At 40.6% G+C, this 21,161-nt stretch overlaps 1 protein-coding gene and 1 long non-coding RNA gene across 3 annotated transcripts in view; one reads left to right on the top strand and one right to left on the bottom strand.

Annotated features, from left to right (window-relative positions):
• Positions 1 to 21,161, top strand: part of ADRA1B (adrenoceptor alpha 1B) — a 460,716-nt gene that overhangs the window by 26,591 nt on the left and 412,964 nt on the right. The window lies entirely within an intron of this gene.
• LOC110257290 overlaps positions 15,072 to 21,161 on the bottom strand; it is an 87,067-nt gene continuing 80,977 nt past the window's right edge. Inside the window, exons 3-4 of the long non-coding RNA XR_002339713.1 lie at positions 17,640 to 17,710; positions 15,072 to 15,181 (exon numbers count right to left, since the gene is read on the bottom strand). This is a non-coding gene — a long non-coding RNA (uncharacterized LOC110257290). The remainder of the gene's footprint in view (positions 15,182 to 17,639; positions 17,711 to 21,161) is intronic.

Genomic DNA, 21,161 nt, shown 5'->3' with positions numbered 1-21,161 from the left:
ACCACAAGTCTGTTCTGTCTATGAGTCTGTGTCTGTTCTGTAGATAGGAACTTTGTGCCACATTTTAAATTCCACATATGAGTGAAACCATAAGGTATGTGTCTTTCTCTTTCTGAGAAGTCATACTCTTAATGACTCTCTGGAGACCTGGGCCATGAAGTAGGAAGAAGTGAATTCCAGAGCTATTATGAGGAAAGATCATTTTTAACCATCTCCAGAAATAACAATGCAGAATGTCAGGACGGAAAAGGAAGTTGGTGACTGCACAGGCCTCCTTATTTTGGAAATGAGGAAACTGAGTTCCGGAAAGTCTAAGTTCTTTGCCCAAGATCATGTAGAGACTAAGTGGCAGAGCCAGGAGATAACTCAAGTGTCCTGACTCCTGTTCTGTTGTTGATCCGCGGTTCCCTCACTGCCGTGTGTTCCTGGTGGAAAGTTCTGTCCAACTGCTGCCCATGGCATTTCAGGTTAGGTCTCCTAGGATGCTTCCTGTTCCTCTGCTTTGGCTGATCTTTCCTACAAAAGGAGTTGAGGTCCCAGTCTTGGAATTCAAATATGATTTCTGTCTCCTCCCTTTTGGCATTGTCATCAGTTCACCCTTCACATTTCCGTCAGACTGTGTTTCTCACACTGCTACTTGACAATTCATCCTTCCTCTGCTCTAGAGTTTCGATGGTCTTCCATCTCCCCTAAGATGTGGTGCAGGGGGCCACTTCCCTGGGCACAGTGATGGGTCCAGAGTCATGCATGTGGCCTTGGCTGAGTCACTGATACTCCTGAAACTCAGCAAAGGGTTATTCTCTTTCCTAGGGAGTCCTTAAGCGTATAGGATATTTGCCTGGTGGGCAAGCTGAGATTTGTCTGAGAAAAAAGCAGCACAGTGGCAATTCATGGAGCTAATCATATCAGCCAATACTTTCACTTCTTACTGAAGCCAATTCAAATTGGATTTCTGAGAATTTATAACCAAATTCTGCAATATTCCTAATTTACCAATATATCAGTATTTCTTCAAGTTTGTTCCTAGACAATCCATTAATTAGATAAATGTCAAGTATCTACCATAAGTATAGGCAACAAAGACCAATAAAGGTGAGTTGGACACAGTCCTTGCCTTCAATTGCCTATTAGTCCAGCAGGGAAGCTAAGACTCGTACTTAATTGTTGAGTATACAAAGCAGAACATAAAAATGGCCTGAGAGATGCAAGCAGCGTGCTGTGGAGGTACAAAAGGAGGAAGAGTCCGCACTCAGTTGGAGAGCAGAATAAGGCATTTCTTAACAGTATGCAAAATTTGAGATAGGATGTAAAGATTTGGCAGGAATGATAAGAATTGAAGACAAAGAGACCCACATAAACTAAAACACAGAAATGGGAACTTTCTAGACACAAAAGGGGAATAAATAGTCCAGATTATTCAGAGCAGGTATTTCAAAAGGAAGAGTACTAGTAAATTCAATCTGTGTGTCAAATATGACAAAATGTGGCCATATTAATATATATTAATGTCATTCCACCTAGAATAGATTAGGATCATGTCTGTCAGGCAAACAGCTGTCTCTTCAACACATTCTTTTTTTGAATGAAGGAAGAAAAGAATCTTTACCCTTTTCTCTCACTATACAGAACTTCTACGAAGGCAGGGAACACGTTCTTGGTCTTCATTTTATCTCCAACTCCGAGCACCGTATCTGGCTCAATAAATATTTGTTGAATAAATTAATGAGTATTATGGAAGGCTTTCAATGTCAGACCAACAGCTTTGTTCCTAACTCAACAGATAATGAAGGATCCTCAAAAACTTTCAGGAAAACCCAATATTTAACAAGCACCAACGATGTGCCATTTGCTCTGCAGATGTGAGGGCTGTGCTTTAGAGAGAAAGACTAGGTAGTAGTGGAGAGAAAGAAAAGACATTGAAGTAGCTAGTATCACTGTTAACTCGTATCAAAAGTTATTTGAACCTGATCATGAAGACAGTGTCATTAGAATAGAAAGCAGAGAACACCTACGAAAGATTTGGTAGCAGTCTCAGTAAAGTAGTCGGGAAGAGGATCTGAGGGATGGTGTCGAAAAAATATTTTCCAAAGATAGCCACAACAGTACCTCCTTTCCTACCACATCAAAAATAAAGGTTAATTCCCCTCCTCTTGAATCTGAGTGGCCTTATTCCACTGCAACCAAAACAATTTGGTGAAAGAGACATATATGACTTCTGACGGGAAGTTGCAAAAAGTGATCCAACTTCTGCTATGCTGTCTGGAATTTTTTCACCCTTGATATCTTCAGTCATCATGTAAACAGCCTGGCTACTCAGAGGTTTCCATGCTACAAGAAAGCCCAAGACCACGCTTACAGAAAAAGAGAGAGAAGCTTGAATGGACTAGCAGGTGCAGCCCCTCACTATTCTAGCACTATTAAGAAACATCAGGGAAGAACGGCCCAGCTAAGGCCTTCCTGAGTTCCTGACCCACAGAAACCATGAGAAATAGTACATAAAGTTGGTGCTAGTTATGTTGAGTTTAAGAGTAAAAAAGCAATCTGCAGACATGATATCCTGCTCTCTGCTGGGAATATGGATCTGGAGTTTTTTTAATTTATTTTTTATTTTTATTTTATTTTTTTTTTGCTTTTTAGGGCTACAGCCACAGCATATGGAAGTTCCCAGGCTAGGGGTCAAATTGGAACTACAGCTGCAGGCCTACCCCCACAGCCATAGCAACATGGGATCCGAGCTATGTCTGTGACCTACACCACAGCTCATGGCAAGCTGGATCCCTGACCCATTGGGTGAGGCCAGGGATTGAACCGGCATCCTCATGGATACTAGTCCGGTTCATTACCACTGAGCCACAGTGGGAACTCCTGGATCTGGTAGTTATAAATAAAGGCCAGACTAGGGAAATGGACTGAAGCCTCACTGAAGCATCTATGAAGTTATGAGGAAAAAGTTGCCAAGGGAGAGAATGTGGCCAGAAGAGAGGAGGGCCAGGGCCACATTTGCTTGGGTGAGGAAGCGGAATTTGTGTAGAATAAAGAGGTGTTATTAGATGGCTGCATAATTATTTGTTGGTTCATATGCTTATTGTCTGGCTCCCCTGACTAGACTATTAGATTCATTAGAGCAATGATCAAATCTGATTTGCTGCATTAATAAGTACTTTAGTCAGGCTTGCTATAGTAACAAACTGCCCCATAATCTCAGTGGCTTCCTGCAAATAACACTTTTTCACTCCTATAATACTCATGTTCTAGTGTGGGTCAGAGTGGCTCTATTCCAGGCTGCCATCTGCTCCATGTACCTTCTCATTCCAGGGTTCAGTGGAGATAACAGTCTTTAGCTGGGATATGCTTTTATTGGGAAGAAGAAGAAGAGCAAGACGTCTGCGGAAATTGGTGATACCTTTGAAAGCTTCTGCTTGGATGTGCTGTATGTCACACCTGCTCCAATTCTGTTGGCTAGGGCTTGACACGTGACCTAAGCCAAAACAACCTCTAAGCAGCACCACAAGTTATACTGTACTGGATGAATGTATACCCTGTTACAAAGATGTGGGTGGGGCTGAAAGATTGCAAACCATAATTTACCCCTCCCACCAAAGTAATCCTCACGCTTAGCACAATCCCTGTTAACCTAGCAGGTGCTCAAAAATATTTGTTGAATAAATGAATGAACATGATCAGGGAGGTAGAAGAAGATCAAAACATAAGCAGTGTTCAGAAACTCAAGGAAGATTTGACCTCTTAATTTCAAAAAGAATCTGAGAGCAGAAAACATTAGACTTTATGAGTCCAATGAGGTCATATAAGTGGACTGCACATGTAAGTGGACTTTCCTTTTCCATGAGAAATTTCACAGACATTTGACTCAGGTGTGGATTCTACAAAAGGATTCATTTGCTTAAAGTTCCAGGACAGTTCAACTCCGCATCCTTCCTGAACCCTACCCTTCCTTGCTTGCTAGTGCCATTTGGATCTCTTAGAAATGGAAGCTGTTTGGTGTGAGATTGGGATGCAGATGTTCAATGCACCTAAAACTATGTGAACTATCAAAGAACTATGTGATAAAAAAGAAGCCATTCTCCACATCTTCTGTGTGGCACAAGATCAGGTCATGTTCTTTAAGAGCACAGAGTGGGCATTGCAAAACTAGCTGTGGATATGGAAGAGGGGAGAAGAGGGACTGGGAGTTGGCCCAGTAAACAACACAATGAATGAGAATGCTGCTGTGTTTTAATTTAGAAATATCCACGTAAGCTATGCTTGTTAGCTTTTTTTATTTTTAATTCAAAGTAATGAAAAATTGAAAGGAAATGAGATGTTCCATGAGATTTAGCCAGACACTGAATAGGTCTTGTGGAATCTGACTTCAAAATTAGTTATGGATGGCTTTTGGCAAAACCCACTACTGAGATTAAAACACTGCTTGCCTGTTCCTAAAAGGCAGTGGTGTGTACTGCAAGGCCCCTGGTAGGCTATTGCAAGGTTCCCTGTCATTGTCCTATTTATAATTAACCTAGAAGATAAATTAAAAAAAAAAAGTTTAACTATGTCATATGATATATACCCCGCTGGGGTTTTTTGGCCAAGAAACAAGATCAAATAGTGAAGACAGAAACTTTTTAGATTGGTTTCTGAAATTATTTGTGTGTGTATATAGTATGTGTATGCATGGGTGTTGGGTGTGTGTGTATGACATAGAGATGCAACAGTCTGTGAATTAGAAACTATGAGAAAAGCAAGCACTGATTCTTTTCCCATATAGATTATTACAGAATATTGAGTTCACTGAGCTATACAATAGGTCCTTGTTGGTTATCTATTTTACATGCAATAGTGTGTATATGTTAATCCCAGAATTGATACACACACACATATCTGAATCACTTTGCAGTATACCTGAAACTAGCGCAACATTGTAAATCAACTATACTCCAATAAAAGTTTTTTAAAAATCAAGAGGAAAAAAACAACCACTGAATGATTGTAATACTTTTCTTGCATGAAGCTGAGTATCTCACGTGAATTTGTCTATCTTCAATATCTGAAACTATTTGGGGGCAGTGAACTCTGAAACCCTGAGTATCTAGACTTAACCTTATCTTGAACTCTCAGCAGGAGCAAAAGGGAGAAATGGGAGCTTACTCTTCTTTTCCTTCTAGCCAATGGGTAGTTTAATAGATTTTCATGTTAATGCAGCAAGAGCCTATGGATCAAATCCACTTGGTTTTGTTCTGTCATTTTGATTTCATACATCATTCTGGCTTGCCAGGTATCTTGATAATTGGGTAGAAGGATGAATACAGATTATCCCTCATTGCTAGCAAGCATTTGCGTGTTAGTGCTCAATGCTCCTGCCATGCTGATCTTTTTGTTCATGTGAGCATCTAAGCTGTTTCCAGGCTCTCTCTGTAGACCTCTCCACTCTGTCTACACTGTGTTCTTTCTCCATTGCGCTTTCTCATAGCATCCTGCTCTTTGAACTTTGTGATTCTCTATTTGCCTGTATGTTTATTGTTGTCTCCGACCACACTCTGAAGATAGGGATAGACTCTATTTGGTTTACCACTGCTTCTTCAAGTACCCAGCAGAGTGCCATGCATATGTATGCTTATAGTTTCTGGATGAATAAAAGTTCTAACAGTAGATTAGTAATATCCAGGAATGTTTCACTTTAGAGATGTCAAGACTTCGGAAGTCATGTGAACCTCATAGCAGATCCATGTTAATTGATAGCAGTTTTGTTATTTTCAGTCTATTCTACAGGGGTGCCACAGTTTATTCTTCCAGCATTTGGCCTTAGTTTGTTCCCTGTTTCTGGCTATAACAAGCAATGCACCAATCAATATTCTTTCATATATGTCTTTGTGCACATTTGTAATGATTTGCCTAGGGCATATGCCTAGGAGTGGAACTGCTAGGTAATAGAATATGCATATCTTTATCTTTACAAGATAACACCATTTATTTTCTAGAATGTCTGTTCCAATCGTCACTCCCAGTAGTTGTCTCTGAGTGTTCCTGTTGCTCCACTTCCTTGGCAGTGTTCAATTTGAACAGATTTCTTAACATTTACTAATCTCGTGGGTGCAAAATGGTGGTTTCAATTTTCATGAATCCCATCTGTTTAGGCCAGAGGTTGCAAACCAGCTGTGCATGGCTGAATATGGCCTGCAGTCTGGATGACATTCATGGATATGTTCTGTTTGACCAAAGGGTGTTTTTGAACCAAAAAATTGAAGTAGTTGCCAACATTTGAAAATTGGAGGATTTCACTGAAGAATCTGGATTTCTGTTTTTTTCTTGAGGGAAAAATGGGATGACATCACTACTCAGAGCCCTTGTTCACACGTGGCAACAACGGGCAGTAGTTGAAGGGCAACTGCTTTTGCTTGTCGGGTAGGGGATGTACTTTGAAAACCAGCCACAGTCATACAGCCAACCTCTATCTTTTGGTTATCTTAACTTTTTACCCTCTCTAGGTTTTTAAATTGTCTGCCCTGTTTTGAGCTTTCATAAATAAAGACCTCAGAAGTGGAACAGTGGTAGAAGTTACCCCCTCCACCCAAGTTACGCCAGGAATAACTCTGCATAACAGAGCACTGGACACATGGTTCCACGTAAAGCCCAGAACAGTCTCTGAGCTCAGGGCCTCTTCCTCTCTGAAACCTCTCCATCATCTTGCTGTGCTATATGCTCCCCTTTTCCTACCCCTTCCTTGGATATGATTTTCCCTGATTCTGAACTTCCTGAGCCTCTTGGTGTTCACTCTACTCCTTTTCACCATTTGTTATGGTTATTTGTGTACTTGCTCCCTTTGCTCTAGTTTGCAAAACTTGTTGAGGTTTGAGACCATGTATTTACATGTTTTTATTTTTAATATTTGTTTGGTTTTTATTATTCATGGCACTTGAAAGTGGTGGCTTGCACATGGAAGTTTCATTCATTCATTCATTCATTTCAATATGTATTTACTAAGTGTTCATATGCCAGGCCTTGTGCTAGGTACTAGGACCATGAGATGCCATCATTGTCCACAAGGATCTGACAGCACTCCAGGAGAAAGGACCCCATTTGTTCATGTGTTTATTCCCTCAAACAATAGACTTATTATTGAATGCTTACAATCTAGGCATTGTACTAGATGCTGGGGAGTAAAAACAGACAAGATCCTTGCATCATGGAGTTTACAGCCAATGAGGCAACAGATACTCAGTTGCTGGTAACTCAAGAAGCTGACCTAGTCTGTGTTGGACAGGGGTTGCAAAGTTAGATTTGAGCTAAGATTGGCATGATAAACATGTGTGAAAGCCCTATAGTGGTAGGATGGAAGCCCAGCTCACAGACCAGGAAGCAGACTCAGTGTGGCTGGAGCCTAGTTTTAGGCACAAGGTTGTGGGAGATGAGGGTGAAGATGAAGATAAAGGTCAGACCCCAAGTCTGGAAATGAGTGCAGTCTAGTATTTAGATGCTAAAATGGAGGTGCATGGAATAGAGACATTCAGCTGTTAATTGAATTAATACACAGCTAAGTGAATTTATTAATGACTGTTCTAGAAGCTTATCATCTAATAGAGAAAATAGAATGTCTAATAAGTTATTGTTCTTTAATCATAAAAGGGAAGAATGGATGTTGAACTTTTCACAGACCTGCAGATTTTGCACTAGCTACAACAAGGAGAATGCTCTGAGCCTGGAGATTTATTAAAGATGGATGGTTCTTTGCCCTCACACCTCACTGAGAAAGGAATAGTCTTCCCCAGGCTTCTATAGTCCCTGAAAAGAGCAGGATTGTTGCCTGTAGAGGATTAACTGAAATAGGTCCATAATGAACCAGCCCTAAGTTATTGACAGCACTTGGCACTTAACTGTAAGGAGCAAGTCTTATTTCTTAAGCTCTTGCCTTACCAGTGTACCTCGAGGCTTCCAAGGTGAACAATCCTAATAGGTAGACTTTTTTACCTCTCTCTAAGGGGCTGAGGATGACTGAAACTTCCTGCCCCTGAGTTGATATTCTAGGCCATGCCCTTGGCTGACCTTTGTCAGGAACACAATTGAAATCTAAAGCATCCTTGGGGAAACCTCCCTGGTGATCCAAGGCCACTCTTAAGAATGGAGGAACTTATTTCTTATAGAATTTATTAAAGTTGATTCCTAAAAGTTATAGCTACGATGTGTAACCTGCTGCTGCCCTATGGCTGGGTTGTTTGTTCTACTGTTATCAGTCTATCAGATATTAACATAAGGAGCCACCTTCGCCCTGATAGCTGGTCCCTTTGCTCACTCTGTCCTTTTGTCTGGAATGCCGTCCCCCTTTGCAATGGTCCTGCCTTCCAAGAAGCCTTTCCCAATAATGCCAGACCGCAATGTTACATCTCCTTCCCAGCCTGCCCATAACTCTTACCAATTACTCTGTATATTTTTGTATTTGATTATATTATTTGCACTTTTTAAATTAAAATATAGTTGATTTACAATATTGTGCCAGTTTCTGCTGTACAGCAAAGTGACTCAGTCATACATATATACATTATTTTTCTAATACTATCTTACAATATATTTTATCCCAAGAGATTGGATATAGTTCCCTGTACTACACAGCAAGATGCCATTGCCTATCCATTATAAATCCAACAGTTTTCACCTACTAACCCCAGATCCCATACCATCCCCTCCTCCCCCACCTCCTTGGCAACAGCAGGTCCATTCTTGATGTCTTTGAGTCTGTTTCTGTTTTGTAAATAGGTTCATTCATACCATATTTTAGGGATATCGTATGGTATTTGTTTTTCTCTTTCTGACTGACTTCACTTAGTATGAGAATCTCTAGTTGCATCCATGTTGCTGCACATGGCATTATTTCATTCTTTATGGCTGTATAGTATTCCATTGTATATATGTACCACATCTTAATCCATTCACCTGTCAATGGACATTCAGTTTGTTTCCATGTCTCGGCTATTGCAAATAGTGCTGCAATGAACATAGGTGCAGATATCTTTTTGAATTGTAACTTTGTCCAGATATATGCCTAGGAGTGGGATTGCTGGATCATATGGTGGTTCTATATTTAGTTTTCTGCAGAACCTGTTCTCTGGGTTCCTACTGTTCTCCCTAGAGGCTGTACCAATTTACATTCCCACCAACACTGTAGCAGGGTTCCCTTTTCTCTACACTTTATCCAGCATTTGTTATTTGTAGACATTACTGATGGCCATTCTGACTGTTGTGAGGTGGTTCCTTGTACTTTTGGTTTGCATTTCTCTAATAATTTGCAATGTTGAGGATCTTGTCATGTGCCAACTGGCCATCCACCTGTCTTCTTTTGAGAAATGTCTATTTAGGTCTTCTGCCCATTTTCCAATTGGGTTGTTTGGGTTTTTTTGTTATTGATTTGTATGAATTGTTTGTGTATCTTGGAGATTAAGCCCTTGTTGGTTGCTTTGTTTGCAACTATATTCTCCCATTCCGTGGGTTGTCTTTTTGATTTTTTTAAAAATGGTTTCCTTTGCTATGCAAAAGCTTATAAGTTTGATAAGTTCCGGTTTATTTTTGTTTTTATTTCTTTTGCTTTGAGAGACTGACCTAAGAAAACATTTGTATGATATATGTCAGGGAATGTTTTGCTTATCTTCTCTTCTAGGAGTTTGATGGTATCATGTCTTATGTTTAAGTTTTTAAGTCATTGTATAAGTAAAAATGACTTATACAACTCACCAGCAAAAAAGCCAACAACCCAATGGAAAAATGGGCAAAAGACCTGAACAGACATTTCTACAAAGAATATGTACAGGTAGCCAACAAACACATGAAAAAATGCTCAACATCCTTAATTATTAGAGAAATGCAAATCAAAACTACCACGAGATACCACCTCACACCAGTCAGAATGGCCATCATTAATAAGTCCACAAATAACAAGTGCTGGAAGGGGTGTGGAGAAAAGGGAACCCTCCTTCACTGTTGGTGGGAATGTAAGCTGGTACAACTACTATGGAGAACAGTGTGGAGGTACCTTAGAAAACTATACATAGAACTACCATATGACCCTGCAATCCCACTCTTGGGCATATATCCAGACAAAATTTTCCTTAAAAAAACACATGCACCCGCATGTTCATTGCAGCTCTATTCGCAATAGCCAAGACATGGAAACAACCCAAATGTCCATTGACGGATAATTGGATTAGGAAGAGGTGGTATATATACACAGTGGAATACTACTAAGCCATAAAAAAGAATGAAATAATGCCATTTGCAGCAACATGGATGGAACTAGAAACTGTCATCCTGAGTGAAATAAGCCGGAGAAAGACAAATACCATATGATATCACTCATATCTAGTATCTAATATACAGCATAAATGAATTTTTCCACAGAAAAGAGAATTATGGACTTAGAGAATAGACTTGTGGTTGCCCCAGGGGGAGGGGGAGGGAGTGGGATGGATTGGGAGCTTGGGGTTAACAGATGTAAACTATTGCTTTTGGAATGGATTAACGATGAGATCCTGCTGTGTAGCACTGAGAACTATGTCTAGATACTTACAACGAAGCATGACAATGGGAGAAAAAAGTATGTAAGATGTATGTGTAACTGGGTCCCCATGCTGTACAGTGGGGGGAAAAATTGTGTTGGGGAAATAACAACAACAACAAAAAAGTCCTCCAGGGACTGTTCCAGAGTGAGTGAGTGATGAGGTGAAAGATGGCATAAGGGGATACCTGAAAGTAAAACAAAGTAGTCTGGAGCAGGATGGCATTTCCCAAATTCACAGTCCTCATTACCAAGCAGTATGGTTATTCCCTTTTCACTGTTTCTCCATTCTCAAAGAGGAAAGTTTGATGAGTTTTCATTTGATAGAATCCTGGTTTGATGGTCCTTGTTCAGCTCCACTTGAACCAATGTTAATTTCCTTTTTTTTTTTTTTTTTTTTTTTGTAAAGAAGAGCCTTTACCCTGGGCTATAATCCTTTAATAAAATATTGTATATTTTAGCTGGGATTCAATGTAATTGTTCTGCAATTGAGTTTTATGACTATTTTTTAAGTAATACTGTTTTCTCCATTAATAGTACATATAAAGTTTCCTTTTATGTATATTTTTAGCAAAAAAAGAAAGAGATAATCCAAAATTAAGTAAATGAAATATAGGATGTCCACAGGAAAATAAAATCATGAAGGTGGAACACAAATGACTGAATCAAAAATCCCTAGGCTGATAGTTAGAAGGGATAGAATTCTATACAAATTCTGCCCTTCAGAAATTATGCAACCTTGGGAAATTCATTTCCCTTGCCTGAGCTTCTCATTTTCTGATCTGTAAAGTTGGACAAGACAATCACCATGGTTCTGTCTAGCTTGCATATTCTAACATTCAGTCAGGGGAGGTGTCAGAAAAGCCTCCTTGATAGTGGAGGGCTGAGTTGACTTGGAAGGATTTGCTTTGTAGGGAGGTGGGGAACAGTGAGACTGAACAGATGCACCGTGCCAGGGACACGCAGGGTATATTTATTCTCTGGCTATATTTATTCATGCTCACCAGCCCCAAGTTGCCGTCCTTATTTTAGTACTGAATATGTTCGTTTCAGACACCCAAACTTGGAATTGGCCAGTAAATCAATACCAACATGTGACCAATTGATCTCTACCTATTTCCCAGATTTCCTTTCCTTATGACCTTGGAAAAATATGTCTTTACCCTTCTTAAAGAAAATGCTCTTAGTGGGTCCTATTCCCTATTTTCTGACTATTAAGTCTATAGACAACACTTACCAAACTTTTAGCAGGTAGCAGGCACTCTGCAAAGCACTTTAAGCATATTAATTAGCTTAATATTGCAACAGTTTGTAGAGGGAGATACTGCTGTTATCCCTATTTTACGAGGAGACTGGGGCTCAGAGAGTTTAAGTGACTCTTCAAGGTCACATAGCTTATAAGAGACAGAAATGGAGTTCCAGTACAGGTCTGTTGAATTACAAAGCCCATGCTCTGAAATCTTTACATTATCCATTTTTATCATTTTCTGTATCATTTTTTTTTTAAATTGAAAGTGAAAGTCAAAGAGTTGAGAATCTAAAATTGAGAGTTTCTTTTAAAAATTTAAATTCATTCAAGACATGTTAATAGAATGGAGTACTATCATTATTAAAATCACAAGTGTATGGGCTGGGCCAGTGCAGGAAAATGTTTGAGTGAAATACCCTGTGAAGAGGGGAGTGTATGTACTGATTGCAGCTCTGCTAAAGCAGTCTTAATATATAGCGGCATAGACTGTAGAGTATCTGAAGGATTTAGACAGTTCAGAGTGTAATGTGTTTTAGACACTTTTTCTCTGCAAGGTTACATAACTCCTTAATATGCAAATTTATATAGAGAAGTAAGGCAGTTTTTTTGAAAGTGCATAAAAAAGGAGTAATTTGCCCCATTGTGGCTAGAACTCTGGGTTCACACATTATAGGCCCACTTGTAGTATTTAGTGAGCAGGTGATTTCAGGAGAAAATTTTAAAAATTTCTCCTGAATTCCCATTCCTTTCCTGTCCTGAATCAACTTAATTGAATCAGAATTTAGTGAGAATGTTTCTATGCCCAGAAGTTTGTAAATATTTTGGATAGCATCCTCAAGGAAAATGCACATGTGAACACGCTTGTAATACTTTGCACTTTCTGTGGGCCCATAAGCCCCTGGTCTCAGGGGAAGCCCCCTGCTTAAAAAAAATTTCTTCTGGAGTTCCCGTTGTGGCTCAGTGGTTAACGAATCCAACTAAGAACCCTGAAGTTGCGGGTTCCATCCCTGGCCTTGCTCAGTGGGTTAAGGATGTGGCGTTGCCATGAGCTGTGGTGTAGGTTGCAGACTCGGCTCGGATCCTGTGTTGCTGTGACTCTGGCGTAGGCTGGTGGCTACAGCTCCGATTAGACCCCTAGCCTGGGAACCTCCATATGCCGTGGGAGCGGCCTAAGAAAAATGGCAAAAAGACAACAACAACAACAACAACAAAATTCTTCTGAGGTCGCAGCTTGGACAATTGGAATAAAGTTGGGGTGAACCTGAAAGGGTCTGGGTTTCATGGCAGGAGAGCAGAGATGCTCATCCTGGCAGTCTCTTACCTTGGTGTAAGGTCTTGTCATTTTGTTTGCTTTTTGTTTTTAAACAAAGACATTCATGACTCCTTGATCTTCACAGCTACCTTCCAGACCACACAGGGCAAATGATTTACACTGTTGTTTTAAGGGTGCAGATTTGGGAGCTAGTTGCTAGTATTAAAATGCCAGTTACTTACTATCTGTGTAACATTGGACATGCTACTTAGTTTTTTGAAGCTTGTCTCTTCTTCTATAAAGGGGAGATGATGATAATGATGATGAGAAGGAGGAGGACACTGCGTAGCTCCCTGGGTGGTTGTGAACATTCACTGATACATGTCATGTAGGCACAGAGAAAACCCTAAGTATGGTCACTTTCCATATCCACAGGTTCTCAATCCTCAAATTCAAACCCAAATGCAGATCAAAAATATTTGGAAAAAAATTCCAGAAAGTTCCAGCAGGCAAAACTTGAATTTACATAGCACTTACACTGTATTGACAACTATTTACATAGCATTTACATTGTACTAGGTATTATAAGTAATTTAGAGATAATTTAAATTATACAGGAGGCTGTGTCTAGGTAATATGCAAGTACTATGCCATTTAGGATAAGGGATTGAGCATCCTTGCATTTTTTTTTAATATTTTTTTTTTTATTTTCCCACTATACAGCAAGGGGGTCAGGTTATCCTTACATGTATACATTACAACTACATTTTTTCCCCCACCCTTTGTTCTGTTGCAACATGAGTATCTAGACATAGTTCTCAATGCTATTCAGCAGGATCTCCTTGTACATCTATTCTAAGTTGTGTCTGATAAGCCCAAGCTCCGATCCCTCCCACTCCCTCCCCCTCCCATCAGGCAGCCACAAGTCTCTTCTCCAAGTCCATGATTTTCTTTTCTGAGGAGATGTTCATTTGTGCTGGATATTAGATTCCAATTATAAGTGATATCATATGGTATTTGTCTTTGTCTTTCTGACTCATTTCACTCAGTATGAGATTCTCTAGTTCCATCCATGTTGCTGCAAATGGCATTATTTCATTCTTTTTTATGGCTTAGTAGTATTCCATTGTGTATATATACCACCTCTTCCGAATCCAATCCTCTGTCGATGGACATTTGGATTGTTTCCATGTCCTGGCTATTGTGAATAGTGCTGCAATGAACATGCGGGTGCATGTGTCTCTTTTAAGTAGAGTTTTGTCCGGATAGATGCCCAAGAGTGGGATTGCAGGGTCATATGGAAGTTCTATGTATAGATTTCTAAGGTATCTCCAAACTGTTCTCCATAGTGGCTGTACCAGTTGACATTCCCACCAACAGTGCAGGAGGGCTCCCTTTTCTCCACAGCCCCTCCAGCACTTGTTATTTGTGGACTTATTAATGATGGCCATTCTGACTGGTGTGAGGTGGTATCTCGTGGTAGTTTTGATTTGCATTTCTCTTATAATCAGCGATGTTGAGCATTTTTTCATGTGTTTGCTGGCCATCTGTATATCTTCTTTGGAGAAATGTCTATTCAGGTCTTTTGCCCATTTTTCCATTGATTGATTGGGTTTTTTTGCTGTTGGGTTGTATAAGTTGTTTATATATTCTAGAGATTAAGCCCTTGTCAGTTGCATCATTTGAAACTGTTTTCTCCCATTCTGTAAGTTGTCTTTTTGTTTTCTTTTGGGTTTCCTTTGCTGTGCAAAAGCTTTTCAGTTTGATGAGGTCCCATGGGTTTATTTTTGCTCTAATTTCTATTGCTTTGGGAGACTGACCTGAGAAAATATTCATGATGTTGATGTCAGAGAGTGTTTTGCCTATGTTTTCTTCTAGGAGTTTGATGGTGTCCTGTCGTATATTTAAGTCTTTCAGCCATTTTGAGTTTACTTTTGTGCATGGTGTGAGGGTGTGTTCTAGTTTCATTGCTTTGCATGTTGCTGTCCAGGTTTCCCAGCAATGCTTGCTGAATAGACTTTCTTTTTCCCATTTTATGTTCTTGCCTCCCTTGTCAAAGACTAATTGACCATAGGTGTCAGGGTTTATTTCCGGCATCCTTGCATTTTGATAAAGGGAGCAGGGAGGTCCTGGAACCAAGTTTCTATGGATACAAAAGGAAGTATGAATGACACAAGCAGCAGTGAGACTCTATCTCAGATCATTCATCAACTCCAAATCCATTTCTTATAATTTATAACAAATTATAATGCATTCATTTTGTATTTTTCTGCCAGATGTAGTTCTGTAGCTATATAACTACATATCATATTTCCCCCCTTTTTTCCCTCTTTCACATAAAGTAAGCAGTTTTTTAGAGAAATTTGTGAAATGGATCAAGAAGTATTCCTGACAATACATCTTATTTCATAGCAAGGTTAAAAGTTTGTTCTTAAGACATACTTGTAAAATTTTGTCATTTAAATCAAAGGCTTCACTGAAGAAAGCTTCCTAGTAATTTATGTGAAATTGCCAGTGATTAATCCAACCCTTTCTCTGCCATCCTTCCTTGTTCTCTCCAAGGTCCTCCTTCCCTTATCCTGCCTCCCATGGCTCCTCCCAACACCCCCTCCCCCATCTTTCATATCTTGGTTCTGGTGTTTCTTCCTCAATCTTCCCTGATCACCCGGACCCCCTCCCCTGACTCTCCCCTGCCCCACCCCAACTAGCAGCTCCTCTGCTTTAAATTCTCCTTTGTTAATGTATTTATCTCTGTTTTTAATTAAATTGAGTAATTCTTTGACTCATGTCTCTTTATCAGACTACAGCAGACATGAAACAGAGCCCATATATTTGCACCCACTCTTGTGCTTAACTTTTGGTTGAATAAACCAAAATAAACAATTTCGTTGAGGCACTGACTCTGTGCCCAGCACAGATGGTGCCTCTCATCCTCATATCGAATTTGGGGGCAGAGGTGGTATTTTATTCATTTCATACCCCAAGCAAGCAGAGGGTCTGAGGGGATAGACAACTTGCTTCAGATTACAGGGCAGGTAAAAAGCCGAGGCCCCACTGCCTCCCATGATGTCTGGAAGCCCAGGGATACCACAGCCACTTAAAGGCTGGAGTATGCAAACCCTTGGGGGGGCGGCTGGAAGCAGGATTCATGGAATTCCCCAACGCCCCAGAGAGCAACAGTCCGCTGCAGTCTATTAGAAGAGCAAACATCGGAAACCAAGTCCCCCAACTAATGAGGTGCCTGAAGTTGAGATGTCACTTATAATCTCTTTCTGTCTACACAATCTGGACCAAAATTGAAAGGTGGTAAAGAATCCTTTCCATTTTTCTAAAGGAAATCTAAACACTTGAACATTGAAAAACAGCTTGTCATCAGAGAGAAAGTTAAAATGGGTTTCAGTATTAACTTCTTAATGATTTTTGAAATATGCAGATCTTGTTGGAGCAGATGTGCCTCAAATGGATGGTTTCCAGTGTCCTGTTAAGATCTGGGATGCCTCAGAGGCTATAAAAATAAAATTCTGAACACAATTTTATTCTGGCAAAGGCTCGGTAACCGTTCTGGATTGGACCAAAATATCTAATTGGCTCAGGCAGAGAGGATCAATGGCATTTTCCAATTGGTGAAGTTCTTATGTGGAGATAAAGTGGAATCATGGGATTGTAATTAGTCGTAATTATAGCAATAGTTTCTTCTGTTTTTGTCTCTTTGCTGAGGTAATCGCCTGTGATGGCTTTGGAATAACTTGTTCCTGAGCCTGGGAAGGGCTCTGAAAAGGAAGTTTTCCATTCAGCTCCCAAATACTCTCCTTAGGCATTAGGACAAAAATGAGTTGTTTTAGAGTTATTCGTGTCAAAGGGCCCTTTTTATTCTTCTTCCTCAAATGGAGGCACCAAGACCACTACAAGGTGCAACCAACTTTGTCACTAATGGAGAAACACCGGCCCTAAGGCAGGAAGACCAATAATGAGGAATGAGACCAAGCAGAGTTTCACTCCCCTTGGGGAAGGCAGTGAGTCAGATGTGCTGCCTCACACTGGGCCGTTTGCACAACTGCTTTTTTGTTCTTTTCCAGCGGTGGGGTGTTAATGGAGGTAAATTACTACTGGCATGTCTGGAGCACACCCTCTGTGGGACACTGGTTCTCCTCTTCCATCTCTCATCTGACTGCTGATTTCTGTTCTTTTCCTCCACTCGATAAGAAAATCCTTTGGTGAAAATATCCATCACATCATTCCTTTTGTGAGCCCATTCTAGTAAGAGATGGAGAGTAATACGAGTCCTAGAAAATTGTGGAAACAACTTACCCTAGGCAAGTGTACATTCTTTATCAGATTCCAGGCCCCACTGACATGTGGAAACATTTTAGACAGGGTCAAAATGAATTTTACTGCTTCTCTAGAGGGAAGGTCTGTCTAGCAGGATTTTTATTCCTCATAAGTAATAAGCATAATAAGACACAATTATATAGCAATTACTGTGTACCAGTCAATCACCAGTTCTTTCTTGCATACACATTGAGCTGCTAGCATTGTTGGAACCATTGGGAGTAAAGCAGGGACACTGTTGCAAACCTAGTCCTTGCTCTGGCGGTGCTTACCTTGCAGTGGGAAGATGCCTGTTTGAAGCCCGTTCTTTGTCATGAAAAGGAATTAGACTTGCTTGGTCATTCTGGGAATCAGAGTTAGGGAAGAGACAGTGGAATTAGAGGGAGGTAGATGGGCTTAGGCCAATAGTTCTGAAGTGTGGTACTGGACCTGCAGCTCCTGGAAACTTGTCCCAGTCACACATTCTCAGCCCCACTTCAGAGCTAATGAGGCAAAAACTTGTGTTTGACAAACCTACCACTGATGGTGACGTTTAGACACATAAGGAAGAATACTCCACCCAGAGAAGTTTTCTAGCATCAAACCGAGCTGTCACTGCTGGTGGAATGGCATTTTCTGTCACTGGATGGGTACAAACAAGACAGCTTGAAAAAGTGAAGGCTTGGACTTTAGCAATTCCCAAACTTATTCAACAACATAATTTTATAATTACAAGGTACTGACAGGACACAATGGGAGCTAATAAAATATAGTGCACTGTTGCATTAAATAAAGTAGATGGTGCAAAAGTGCTCCCACATGAAATAACTGCTGCCAGAAATTATCAAAAGTTGTTTTTATAGTTCATAATGTACACAAAACACGTCAGGGTAATAAGATAATTTAAGAATGTGTTAATATGAGTATTGCTAATATAGACATTCTCCCACCCCTTGCAAATACCCAGTACCATATCAAGAATGAGAAAATCAAATGCTCTAGTGTTTGTTTCATCCTGAAAATATACTCTAGAATAAAGTGGAGGGGAGCGGGAATTATATTTTTAATCTTTCCATTCTTTCCCATGACTTTTCTATCTCTCCATCACTCTCTTTTTTTTGTTTTTTTTTTTTTTGTTTGTTTTGTTTTTTTTTTTGGTCCTGGCAGTTCTCCATCCTTGGCTTGAAACCCTTTGGGTTTGGGACCTAGTGTTTTCCTCTACCTCCCTCCCCCAAATCTCAGCCTTCCCATTCTTTCCTATATTCTTGCTCCCAGGAGGCTTTATCCATCCTGATCAGCCCTCCAAGTTCAGGGCATCTATCTGCTCATGAATCTGTGCTGATGGTATTGCAGTTGGCTGTGAGTTGTCAGTTTATCTCTTGGAGAACCTGTTTCCTATTTAAGTGGAGCCTTCTAGAGCCAGTGCCTATTAGGGAGAGAGTTTTAGAAAAGACAGCTGGGAGAGGTGCACAACATGGAGAGAATTTCTCAAGGTTGGCCCCTGGAATAATTCCCTGAGTCAGAATTATCAAAGTGTTTTGTTAAAAGTAAATTGTCTGCTCCTACCCAGATACGTGAAATCATGAATCTGGAAATGGTCCCTTGTTTTTGCCTTTTTACAGTGTCCCAGGGGAGTCATGCTCATTCAAGTTTGGGAACCATGGGAGCCTGGTCCCTTCCCTAACTCATGCAGAATCACTCTTCTGTCCTCAGTCAAGTCCAGACTTGACCTGTCTAGTATTTTCCAGAGTGATTCTTCACTGGAGTTGCAACTACCTCAGGAACTGAAATGGATGGTGAAATATAACCATCAAGTTGGCTTAAATTGGATACAGCCTGGGGAAGAGATGGGATGTTTCAGTTGCATTCCTGTTACTCATGTGAAGTCTCCACCAGCTACCTCCTTGGCATTACAAATCAGTTTGCTTTCTCTGCGGTGGGTCTGGGGGTAAGGTGGGCAGTGTGGGGATGACGGGATGAAGACAGGGAGGCAGGAACACTTTACTCTGCTTTCCCCACAACTACTCCATGCAAATAGAGATGTTTAGGTCACTTGTCCTCTGTGATATTTTGGCCTCATTTATAGTGGGAATTAACGTGATCAAGAGGCAACATTCTGGGATCCTTTGCAATAATCTAAAAATAAACAAAGCCCCAAAGATCCATTCCTTCTTTCCAGTAATTTGAAGGAAGGCAGATGGTGCCCAGTAACCTGATTTGAATTGCCAGTAAAGCTCATCTTTTTGCTAAGCACTTGCCGTTAAATTTTAACGGATGGTGTCAGGAGGTGCAGAATGAGTTTTGAGAAAGGTTACTTTGGGCCTCTGGGGTGGGAAAGTAGGGAAATGGAATCTGTCTCCATAAACCTTTGCTGTGAAGGAGGGGGCTTGAAATTTAAAGATTGAAGGGAGAAGTGTGGCAGAAAAGGATGACTTGGCAGGAAAGTGGTGAGTTTCAAAGAACCTTGACATCCAAGTTGTAAACTTGAGGCCATCAACTTTGTCTCACTTATGGCTACCTTCCCATAGCCATATGGCTACGTGTGGCTACCTTCCAAACATCCTTATATGTTTGATGGGTAATCAATAAATGCTGGCTGAGTGAATGAGGAAAACCCTTGACTGGTAAAAAGGATAACCAGAATAAAGAGGAAAGAAAGTAGGACCAAGACAGGCTAAGAATATGCTCCCACAAAGAATTGCAAAGATGAAAGCAGGAGTCCTAGCCTGGGAGCTTGGGTTCCAGTCCTGATCCTGATATTATGTCACTGATAAAAGTGTCATAAGCCACTAGATGGAGGAAGGTGGGGATCACATTGTGTTGGTGACCTGTCTCCTTCCTCTGGGACCAGAACCCAAGACTCCAAACCTTCCAATGCTGTTTCCGTAGATGTCAACAAACTTGTGTGCTTAGTGACTGGTTTATTGATTTTTCTAACTCAAAATGGATAATTTGGTTGATTTTTTTTTTAAATGTCAAAATGGATAGAGTGGAAGATCAATAAGATCCGTTTCAACCCTAAAATTCTGTCGTGTATTTTATTACATTTGTAAAGGGCCAGGTTTGGTTTGTTTTGTTTTGTCAGTACCCAAAATGTTAGGGTTCCCAAACCTGCCTAACTCAGTTACTGGTCTGCGAAATCCTGAAGGATTTTCCTAGAGAAGAATCAGTTGTGGCCTGGCTCTCTTTGCCTCAGGAATCAGGCATCTTTCTCTATTGCTGGATTTGGATAGCTTTTGCCTGCCTATTAACCATTCCTGTTATTCCTTTCATCATGCCTCCCCCTCATTCTCACTTCATGTGGTTATGGTTGGGCTGACCCTGCTCCCACCCTGCCTCCCATGGGTGGACACTTGACTAATGTTTAGCCAACTAGAGTATTGTATAGCCTCTGGCCACAGTACTGGGTTCAAGATGAAAACTAAAAACAGCCTAATGAGACAGCCTCATTTGCCAAAACAATTGAGAATGTGGTTCCCTGTTTTCACCTGAGTTTCACCTAAACTATAATTGTATATGGCCATCAGCTCTTGAGGGGAGCCTAGACCTGAGAATGAGGCCAACATGGAGGAGAACAAAACTGAACAGTGAAGAAAGAAATTCCTGGTGCTGGCATATGACCATTTTTTAATTAATTAATTAACTGCTTTTTAGGGCCACACCCATGCATGTGGAGGTTCCCAGGCCAGGCTTGGGAATCAGAACTGTAGCTGCTGGCCTACACCACAGCAACGTGGGATCCAAGCCACATCTGCACCTACACCACAGCTCAGGGCAATACTGGATCCCTGACCCACTAAGTGAGGCCAGGGATG

The sequence above is a fragment of the Sus scrofa genome, chromosome 16, assembly GCF_000003025.6.
Source record: "Sus scrofa isolate TJ Tabasco breed Duroc chromosome 16, Sscrofa11.1, whole genome shotgun sequence".
In the NCBI taxonomy this organism is placed as follows: domain Eukaryota; kingdom Metazoa; phylum Chordata; class Mammalia; order Artiodactyla; family Suidae; genus Sus; species Sus scrofa.
The sequence above is the reverse complement of the archived record's forward strand: the minus strand, read 5'-3'. Positions and strand labels throughout refer to the sequence as shown.